General features: G+C 36.9%; 1 long non-coding RNA gene across 1 annotated transcript; it reads left to right on the top strand.

Moving 5' to 3' along the window:
* Positions 1-7,313: 7,313 nt before the first annotated feature.
* LOC136424224 (uncharacterized) lies at positions 7,314-9,736 on the top strand. The gene is made up of 2 exons (XR_010753837.1): positions 7,314-8,032; positions 8,439-9,736. It is a non-coding gene; the product is annotated as an uncharacterized lncRNA (long non-coding RNA).
* Positions 9,737-10,837: the final 1,101 nt, after the last annotated feature.

The following is a 10,837-nucleotide window of genomic DNA, read 5'->3' as shown; positions in this document are numbered from 1 at the left end:
CTTTTGCTTTAATCTATTTGGGGAGCAAAGATATGCAAATTTTGGTGTGAGTCTTTATGCACAACTTCTTCCCAGACTTTTTTGTCCCCCTGTGTCTAATGTCATGAAATGACAAAAATAATAGAAAATACCTGTAACATGCACACAACGAAACTGCAGTAGTCAAACATTACTATGTCATTAGTCATGAATAGCTGATTTTCAGTGTTGATATCATTTGTAGTGGGCGTTTCCGTTTTGCTACTGTACTGCAGAACTGTTTACACTGTGATCTTAGAACAATGCGAACACATCGTTTTCCCTTAAACTATAAAATTAAGTTCCCACAAAAATACATGGGTTTACAGAAATTTGGATGCATTCATTGAATCACTTTCAGTTCCATATGAAAGAAAGATCGCCCGAAAAACAGTCACTAGAGTCATTATTACTCTAAGAATAATGCCTGTAAAATGACGTTGACTTGTCGTTTGTATATATTTCATACATATGTGTGTGCACTGAAATATATACCTTAGTCTTCATAAACTAGAAACAGGGAACAGAATTCTCCCAAGTCAGCTTCTTTAGCTCTGCACTTTCTGTTACAAAAATAAAAGGGGCAATGGTTTGCTTATATCACAGATCAAGAAAACTTAAGCCATATTATTTTAACAGACAACGGTTCAATGGAGCTGGTACCGGTAATGCATTCCTGTAAAGGTTCATAGGATTGTCGCTTGCAAGACTTGGCCCCAGAACGTTGCCAAAAAGGCAAAAGCACGTGTCCCACGACGACAAATAAGCTGAAAATTGCAACCTCTCCATCGTACAAACACAGATAATCACTTTATTTCTGGAGCAAATATGCATCTGCAGATGGTCTACATATATCAGGGGATATCTGAAAGACGTTATAAGAAGAGGAACATATACTACTAACTGCGCTGGCAGCAAAATGCAAATGAACCGTGGGAAAGTTGGGAGTATTTCTGTTAAGCCCCGGTTACACATAGCAAAACATGGCTCCCGACCACCAGCCAACCAAGGCCGCAGGTCAGGAGCAGTCTGACTAGTTTTAGATTAAGAGTCGAATTTGACTCACAAACACATCCTGGCCACTACTGACCTACTCCCAACTACCAGCCAACCCATTCCCGACCTCCCTTCCACAGCCGAATGTTTTAAAAATGTCAAAACATTCGACCGGCTCAGCCGAACACCTCTGTATAACGTAGCCTCACACGCCCGTGACCTATTTCAATGGCTGTATCTACCAGTTTTGTCAAGTTATGTGTGTTGATAAGGACCACAGAAAAGTAGCTACACTTGTATATTGTTAAGTTAATTGTCGATCTGAACAAACTCAACCAAAGAGCACGTTAAAGAACCCAACGCAATAATCAGACAGACTAAAGGGCCCTCCCCACTAGTCCCCGGTGTGAGCGCATCAAACCTTACAGCCTGGGCCGGGTTCTCATCTTGAAAAGGTGATAGTCACCTGTTATGTCAATCCTTCCAGAAATGTAGTAAATCTCAATAAATCTATTACATTTTACAAAGGAATAGATTCTAAAATTCGTAACGTTACCTCCAGTGATGGACTGCCAGCCGCTTCAGAGAAAATGCGTCACCCGATCTCAGTATCTACCACTTGAAGGCGGTTGTGTTTTTAGGAGTAACCCTTGTCCTGCTGGAGTTCTATACCAAAACACGCCCCCACTGCTGGGCTTCCCAGACACCTTTCAAACAAGGGGTACTAGTTTGATATTGCTTATTTTTAGGTACTTTGCTTAACAAGAACCCCATAAAGGTATATATCATTGGAAAGCTAACAATGTGTACTCTAAAGAAATGTTGCACTCATTTACAATTCTGTATGTGTGAAGGGTTAATAGCAGCAATAAAACCATAAAACATACTTTTTTCATTAAACTATTATATTATACTGTCATATTCTACATTAAAAGTATGTATTTATTGACTACAAACTATCTGAAGACTGCTGACAACATAAAGCTTGCCCACGTGAGAAAAAAAAAAATTGGCAGGTACTGCTACAGGTGAGTTAATGATTGGACCTCATCCTTGGTGCTGAACAGACTGTTCAAAAGAATGTTTTATCTGTTGCTACTATAGTATTGTATACTTCTTTCTAAGACTTCAAGAGAAATTGAACACAAGCTTCTTCTATGACAACACAATGCTTGCAACTTCTACACTCTTTGAAAATGTACAATAAGACGGCGGGCGCTACAGACTTTCCAATATTTACGATCCACTACTCACGGAGTCACGTGTGTCATCTGCATAACGTGACGTCACCCCAGCGGTGGATGGATCATTCCTTGACAAAGACCGATGTCGTACGGTCGAAAATTTGGGTAAGTCCAATTTCTTGTGTTGGAAATTACAGTTTAAACTCGTTTAAGAATGATTTCTACCAACACAGATGAACTTTCAAGCTAATGTAATTTTGTGCTAAAAGTTCCCGCGCCAACTTTGACATCGTATTACTGCCGAACGATGTATGCTAGGACAACTAAACTTGGTGACTTTTCCTAAAATTTTGTTGGCAACAATTTTATAATAATGGTTTAAGTTTATCATTTTTTCATGTTGCCATGGCAACGGGTTTCTGACTGGCATTTTATGCAAAAATCATTAATATTTTGAAAACAATGATATTTCTCGGGTTTTCTTGCACAACTACACTAGTTTTCCTTCATGTATAACATAACATGTAATTAGATGTAACTTTCCTGATTTAATATTCATAATTTATGCTAATTTGATGACGTAATCAGCCAAAATCCAAGATGGCGGACTATATCACTATTTCAGGTATCAGCAGGCTTTCTCGCCCTTAAAATCGTCAATACCTGACATTTTCTTTATCAGAAACATTTAGATTAACGTTTTTAGTCTATTTTCAGCGTCCTTTGGGGTCATAAGTAGATAAAAAGGATTTTCAAAAATTTCAAAATGGCTGATCCAAGATGGCGGATCCCAAGGGATCGCTAACAACACGTGACACCATTCTATGACGTCATTTTGACGTCAACGTACCTACCATTGACGTTGAATGTCTTTGCATACCTTAAAATGAATAATACAAACCGTTTTGTTTAATTCCTTTAGATATTACGAGAATTCCCTATTTAGCCAATAAAATCACATCGTTGACGTCATAATTACGTCATATCACGTCATAACGTCACCAAAATTACAGGAATTATAAAACTTGACGTGAATATCACTCCCTACAAATTTGGTGATGATACATCATACCGTTCGGAAATTATGAGGGGGGGGCGAATCAGCCCCCCCCCCCCCCCCCCCCCCCGTCCCAGATATACTAAAAAAGCCCAGTCTGGATAGTAAGGTAGGAGAGGTTAACCTAGAATTTCCCACCAAGAACGACCAAACAAAGAAGACGATGTCCAGCAAACGACGGACGGCGGCCATCTTGAATAAATTTGCCTCGCAAGGACTTCTGGGATGATGTAATAGGATTGCATAACCCCGAGGTTGACCCCTGACCTCTGACCCCCAAATTGGCAGGCATTATATGCAACCCAGGTGTGCCGCCCCCTGATGCCACACGCTCGATCTAAAAATACCCCCAATCCGGCTTATGCCGGGGGTCGCACAGAGGTCATGCAGGTGCTACCCGGCATATATTAATCAAGACCAGACCAGACCAGACCAGACCAGACTAGACAATGTCTGCATATACTCCAGGTTTGGCCTCGTCATTGTTGTGTATAGTCTGAGAAGAAGGTCTTTCGAAATCTTCTTCTTTAGGACCCTGTCACACTTGTGCGTTTGTTTTGGGTTAAGTTTGCACCCGAATAAGTCATGTCTTTGGTTCGATAACTAGGCTGCACAACGGTGGGTCACAGTAGAAAACAACTTCTTCCCTGCAAACTTTACATAAACCAAATAAGAGCTTCTAAAAATAAGGTGGCCATACGACCTCATTGTGGTGGGGATGAAGCGGTTGAAGTATAGTTTGTAAAAAGAACTAAATTGCACAAGTCAGTGTTAACTTTTATTCAGTTTTGTGAAGTTTGGTATGAAATAAGCTGTTTTCAAAGTCAGCTTCAAGAAAGCTTTTTAAAAAAGCTGACTGGGACGCATTTGAAAGAAATGAAAGTTTCTGCATAAAATATGCCAATGAGACTCATTAGCATAGTGTGGGTAGTGCATTCACCTAAAGATACCTATTTAAATCTCACTACACGGCACAATATTTTGGTCACCTTTTTGTCCATTTCTTAACAAAATCAATTCCTTTTTTTGTGATTTTGTTGTAATATATGTAATATAGCCATTATGGGGATCTGACAGGGAATACAAGCACGGATGGCGACCGTATGGCAAAAATATTTGGATCTCGTTCACCAGTATTATGCTAATCTTCCCTTGCCATTGTTTCAAGCCAGTCTGGGATTTTAATGTGTTTAGGTAGTTATGGGGGCCAATCCACCTTCCTGAATTAGTTTATGGTTCTGGCCCCAGGGTCCAGATTATTTCATTTTAAGTTGTAGTTAAAACACCTGTATCTATTTACACGAGTCCAAAAATTCTTCAATTTTTATTCAAGCATAACAAGTAATGAATCTTTGGTGTGAAATGAGTACAACATTCTGTAAAATTTTCAATAAGTCTGGTTCCAAGAAAAGCCTGTACTAGAATTGCTCTACTAAAGCATAGTCCAGTCTTTAGTGACCCTGCATCTGAACCAAGGAGTTGCACGATACTGGAAATGGACACAGTCCATTGGACCACTGTTTATTGTACTAGTCTATAAAAGCTAGGGGAATTTTCCCAGGACAATAGACCTATAAATACTGGACATAGTGCTTGTCTTCTCTGTTACAACCAGTGGAAGAATAGCTCATCTGTTCATTGAGTTACTTTGAGATCGCTTTTATGCTATAAATTACTATATTAATATACCCCTAAAGTACTGGAGGCTTCAGGGAGTTTTAGCTAATTTACTTTCGTCCTAAAAAATCAATGATTGCATCAAACTCTACTTGTCTACACATGTCTACTACTATAACTACTTTCCATCTTAGACACCGACTTTACTTGTAACACCTTTGCTTGTTCAACTTCAGTAATACAGTATGTACAATGTTCTGCCTTAAGTCTATAGTTCTACGAGCAGTAGTCTATGCTAAAATACGGTAGGAGAGGTGAACATCATTCAGTACCAAGGACAGGGATAGCAATTCGGTGAAAACATCATTCTGTACAAAAGAAAGGGACAGCAATGTCTGTGTGAACACCATTCAGTACCAAGCACAGGGATAGCATATGTCAGTGTGAACGCTTCAACATCATTCAGTACCAAAGGCAGGGATAGCAATGTCAGTGTGAACACCACTCAGTACCAAGGAAAGGGATAGCAATGTGTGAGCATGGTTCATTATCAATGACAGGGATAGCAATGTCAGTGTGAACATTTTTCAGCACCAAGGACAGGGATAGCAATGTCAGTGTGAACATCATTCAGCACCAAGGACAGGGATAGCAATGTCAGTGTGAACATTATTCAGCACCAAGGACAGGGATAGCAATGTCAGTGTGAACACCACTCAGTACCAAGGAAAGGGATAGCAATGTCAGTGTGAGCATGGTTCATTATCAATGGCAGGGATAGCAATGTCAGTGTGAACATTTTTCAGTACCAAGGACAGGGATAGCAATGTCAGTGTGAACATTTTTCAGTACCAAGGACAGGGATAGTAATGTTAGCGTGAGCATGGTTCATTATCAAGGACAGGGATAGCAATGTCAATGTGAACATTTTTCAGCACCAATGACAGGGATAGCAATGTCAATGTGAACATTATTCAGCACCAAGGACAGGGATAGCAATGTCAGTGTGAACATTTTTCAGCACCAAGGACAGGGATAGCAGTGTCACTGTGAACATTTTTCAGCACCAAGGACAGGGATATCAATGTCTGTGTGAACACCATTCAGTACCAAGGACAGGGATAGTAATGTCAGTGTGAACATCATTCAGTACCAAGGTCAGGGACAGCAATGTCAATGTGAACACCATTCAGTACCAAGGACAGTGATAGTAATATCAGTGTGAACATCATTCAGTGCCAAGGACAATGTCTGTATGAATGTCGTCCAGTACTAAGGACAGGGATAGTAATGGCTGTGTGAACGTCGTCCAGTACCAAAGACAGGGATAGCAATGTCTGTGTGAACATTGTTCAGCACCAAGAACAGGGACAGCAATGTCAGCATGAATACTATTCAGTACCAAGGACAGTGGTAGTAATCTCAGTGTGAACATCATTCAGTACCAAAGACAGGTATTTCAGGTGGAAGGAGAGGGATGGACTCCACCTTCCAATACCGTGCCATCGATCCAGTGGATAACAACGAAGTGCCCCTAAGGACTTTTACCATTTTGTACTAGACTCAGTATTTGTATGAAATATCGCAATACACACAAAAATTACAAATTTTTTTGCGAAGCAGCCCGTTTTTAATCATCACTGTGATTGCTAAGCATTACAATATTTGCTGTTACAGCTTTTCAAAAGTCCTTTTTTTCTCTCAAGTCCTTTGTGCATGGTGCGGATGTAGTCACTATGTTCACTGTGACGTTACATACAAGCAATCAACACATCATTTGATTACCTTGCGAGAGAAATCTCCAGTGGGAAGAATTACTTTTGGATGGTGCAATGCTAGGTACCAAATGATCATGTGTATAATACCGTCAAGTACTGTAGAGGCATCGTCATTAGATAGCTTGAAACAATGCATGCAGATACACTACCAAAAATGATTTTTCTTGTTTTTTCTAGTTTTCTTGTTTTTACTTAATTCGTGGACAAATTTTCTTGAATGAAGAACTTCCATGAAAATGATAAGAATAAATAAGAAAAGCACAAGGGACCATTCCAAGAATCTTGTCTTGTAAATTCTCACAACAAGAAACATTTTCTTATTTTTCTTAGATAAAGAAATAATTTCTAGAAAGGATTTTCTCTCATAAGAATTTTCTAGAAATTGAAGTTAAAAGTTCTTGTTTTTCTTGTATGGAGAGTCTATTTCTTGCCATGTATAAGAAAATACAAGAATTTTTTTCTCCCCTATCTTCTTTTTCTGGTAGTAAGAAAAAAGAAGAATTCAAGATTATGAAAACAAGCAACAACTAGAATTTTATTCTTGAGTGTTCTTTATTTTCGTATCAAGAAACCTTGAGAAAGAAATTCTTGATTTTCTTGGGATGTTTAAGAAAATAGAAGAATTTTCTTCTTGCCTTTTTTGAGGTATCCTGCTTAGAAAAACAAGAATTTTCAAGATATTTAAGCTAGAAGACAAAGTTTGAGTCATAACTAGAATAATATTCTTGAATGTTCTTGATTTTCATATCAAGAACCTTTGAGAAAAAAATTCTTGCTTTTCTTGGGAAGTTTAAGAAAATAGAAGAATTTTCTTCTTGCCTTTCTTGGGGTACCCTGCTTAGAAAAACAAGAATTTTCAAGATATTTAAACTAGAAGACAAAGTTCGAGTCATAACTAGAATGATATTCTTGAATGTTCTTGATTTTCGTATCAAGAAACTTTGAGGAATGCATTTCTTGTTTTTCTTGATAATAATACTTTAAGAAATACAAGAAATACTTTGAAATTCTTATTTGAACTCTATTGAGGCTATTGCAAGAAATAGAAGCCAAGTTAAATTTTCTTTAAAAATCTTGATTGTTCTAGCAAATATCTGCATAAAATTTTGACCAATGGCAACACTTGCCATGTGATCTTTTCCTAACTCCTGATTGGTGTTTTCAAATGCCACAGGCAGTTGACAGCAGGGCCAAAGCTCTGAGAAGTACATGCCTTCAAGTGCTGTTCACTTCTAGTTCTATTTTGTATTAATTGAAGACTCAAGTCGGTTTCAAAGTCAAAACCCAGGTACAAGAGAACATATACAAGATGGGGATCATGGTCTGAGCCTGCAGCAGATGCCAAATTTTGCACGGAAACACTGGATAGCAGTATGGAAAAGGTAAGTGCCCCCCTCCCCACCCGACTGTATGAAAATCAGCTCAACTTTATTTATCATATGAAAAAAAAAAGTCAATGGTTTAATCGTCAAAAGCATCAAGCATTAGAGATAATGATAAGTATAGCCTCTTTGGGTCCAACTCAAAACATCTTTTTGGCCGATGAATTAATAGATTTTAATCAAAAAGCGATCCGCACACATTGGAAGATTACATTCCACCTCTGAGGGGTGGACTATTTTAAACGTATTGTTTCTGGAAAACATATGGATACGTTAAAGAATGATAAAACATATGTGTTTTGTGAAGAAATCAATTCAATTGGAACTTTCACATCTAGAAGCTGGAATTTAGTTAGCTCAACTCAGAAAGTAAAAATGAATAACATAGTCTTCATTTTTCCCCCAGATGTTGGAAGGTGCCAATGGGAATGCCAATGTCAACAGAAATGGGCTTGAAGGGTTTGGTTTCCATAGTCGAAGATGATCATCTGTTAACACTGCCAAGTCAGATGAGGCTGCTCTACACCACCTTCCAAGACGATAAAGAATTATATATTATGAAATATATCATATGTAATAAATCATATAGCATGTTAATTACATAGCAGTTTGTAATCTTTATGTCCTTTCAGTTTCAGTAGGCTTTGTATCAAAATTAGTTTTGGTATTTGTACAACAATATTGTATATAATGTATATTATTATTATACCTATTACTTTTGAAATAATACACTGTAAAGCTTTGCCAATGTCATTTTTTTATACCAGACTCCACAATTTACAGAAATATTAAGCCATCAACATGTCATTTTAACTGTAACTCTTGGAGTGAGATTCTTATTGTAATAACATCAGTCTTAAGAGTAAGAAAACATTTCTAGGTAGCAAGAATTGTGTTCTTGAAGTAAGAAAAGCATTCTTGTTGTAAGAAGATTAATCTTAGAAGTAAGCAAACATTTCTTGACAGCAAGAATTGTGCTCTTGGTGGAAGAAAAGTATTCTTGGTGTAAGAATATTAATCTTAGAAGTAAGAAAAAAATTCTTGGCAGCAAGAATTGTGCTCTTGATATAAGAAAAGTATTCTTGTTGTAAGAAGATTAATCTTAAAAGTAAGCAAACATTTATTGACAGCAAGAATTGTGCTCTGGATGTAAGAAAAGTATTCTTGGTGCAAGAATATTAATCTTAGAAGTAAGAAAAAATTCTTGGCACCAAGAATTGTGCTCTTGATATAAGAAAAGTATTCTTGTTGTAAGAAGATTAATCTTAGAAGTAAGCAAACATTTCTTGACAGCAAGAATTGTGCTCTTGGTGGAAGAAAAGTATTCTTGGTGTAAGAATATTAATCTTAGAAGTAAGAAAAAAATTCTTGGCAGCAAGAATTCTGCTCTTGATTTAAGAAAAGCATTCTTGTTGTAAGAAGATCAATTATAGAAGTAAGAAAACATTTCTTGGTAGCAAGAATTCTGCTCTTGATATAAGAAAAGTATTATTGGTGTAAGAATATTAATCTTAGAAGTAAGCAAACATTTCTTGGTAGCAAGAATTGTGCTCTTGATATAAGAAAAAATATTCTTGGTGTAAGAATATTAATCTTAGAAGTAAGCAAACATTTCTTGGTAGCAAGAATTGTGCTCTTGATGTAAGAAGATTAATCTTAGAAGTAAGAAAACATTTCTTGGCAATAAACAATCTTTGCTCTTGATGCAAGAAAAGTATGCTTATTGTAAGAAGATCAATCTTAGAAGTAAGAAAGTATTTTCTAGGCAGCAAGAATTATGTTCTTGAGGTGAGCAAAATATTCTTTGTATAAGAAGATCAGCTCTAGAGGTAAGAAAGTATTTCTAGGCGATAACAATTTTTGCCCCTGAAGCGAGAAAAGGATTCTTGATGTAAGAAGATAAATCTTGATGTAAGAAAACATTTCTCAGCGATAAGCATGTTTGGTCTTGAAGTGAGGAAAATATTCTTAGTGTAAGAACCTAAATCTTGAAAATAAGAAAGCAGTTCTAGGTATTAAGATTGCAGGTCTTAAGTAGAGAAATGCATTCTTGTTATAAGAACAAAAAACTTGAAAAGAAGAAAGGATTTCTTGGCTGTAAGAATTTTGGTCTTGAAGTAAGAAAAGACGTGTTGGTATAAGAACCTAAATCTTAGAAATAAGAAAGTAGTTCTTGCTATCAAGAATTTTGGTCTTAAGAAGAGAAATGCATTCTTTTTGTAAGAACATAAATGCTACCAGTAAGAAACCATTTCTAGGCAGTAAAGTTTTGGTCAAGAATACCAGCCTTTAAGTGAGAAATTAATTCTTAGTATAAGAACCTCAGATCCATGTGTCTGAATCAAGAATATACATAGAAAAAAAAATCTTACTGCAAGAATTACTTTCTGGCAGTAACCAAGGTCATTTTTATAAGAAAGATTTTCTTACTACAAGAAAAAGCTCAGTAAGTAAAAAATTGCTTAATTCGTGGACAAAACCTTTTTCTTGAATACAGAAAAATTTGCTTGCATGAAGTAATATTTTTCTGTATGTAAGAAAAAACTAGAATACAAGAAATTGCATTTTTGGTAGTGTAGATATGCCAAGGTTAGGTGTGACAGGTCGTTCGGCGTAATATAACAGACTTGATTATTTATCCCTTTTATTTGGTACTGAATTGAAATTTAGCCTTAAATCTGGGATAAAAAAATTGTGGGGATAGTGCCATTTTTATGGTCTTATCCCATATTTTCGCCGATAGTCTCTATGAAGTCTTTGGTAAAAAGAGAGGACAAGACCTATGCCATCCCCTCTTTGCGCCAG

Source organism: Branchiostoma lanceolatum, chromosome 18, assembly GCF_035083965.1.
Source record: "Branchiostoma lanceolatum isolate klBraLanc5 chromosome 18, klBraLanc5.hap2, whole genome shotgun sequence".
Taxonomy (NCBI): Eukaryota; Metazoa; Chordata; class Leptocardii; order Amphioxiformes; family Branchiostomatidae; genus Branchiostoma; species Branchiostoma lanceolatum.
Note: the sequence above shows the minus strand (reverse complement) of the source record. Positions and strands in the feature narration are given on the sequence as shown.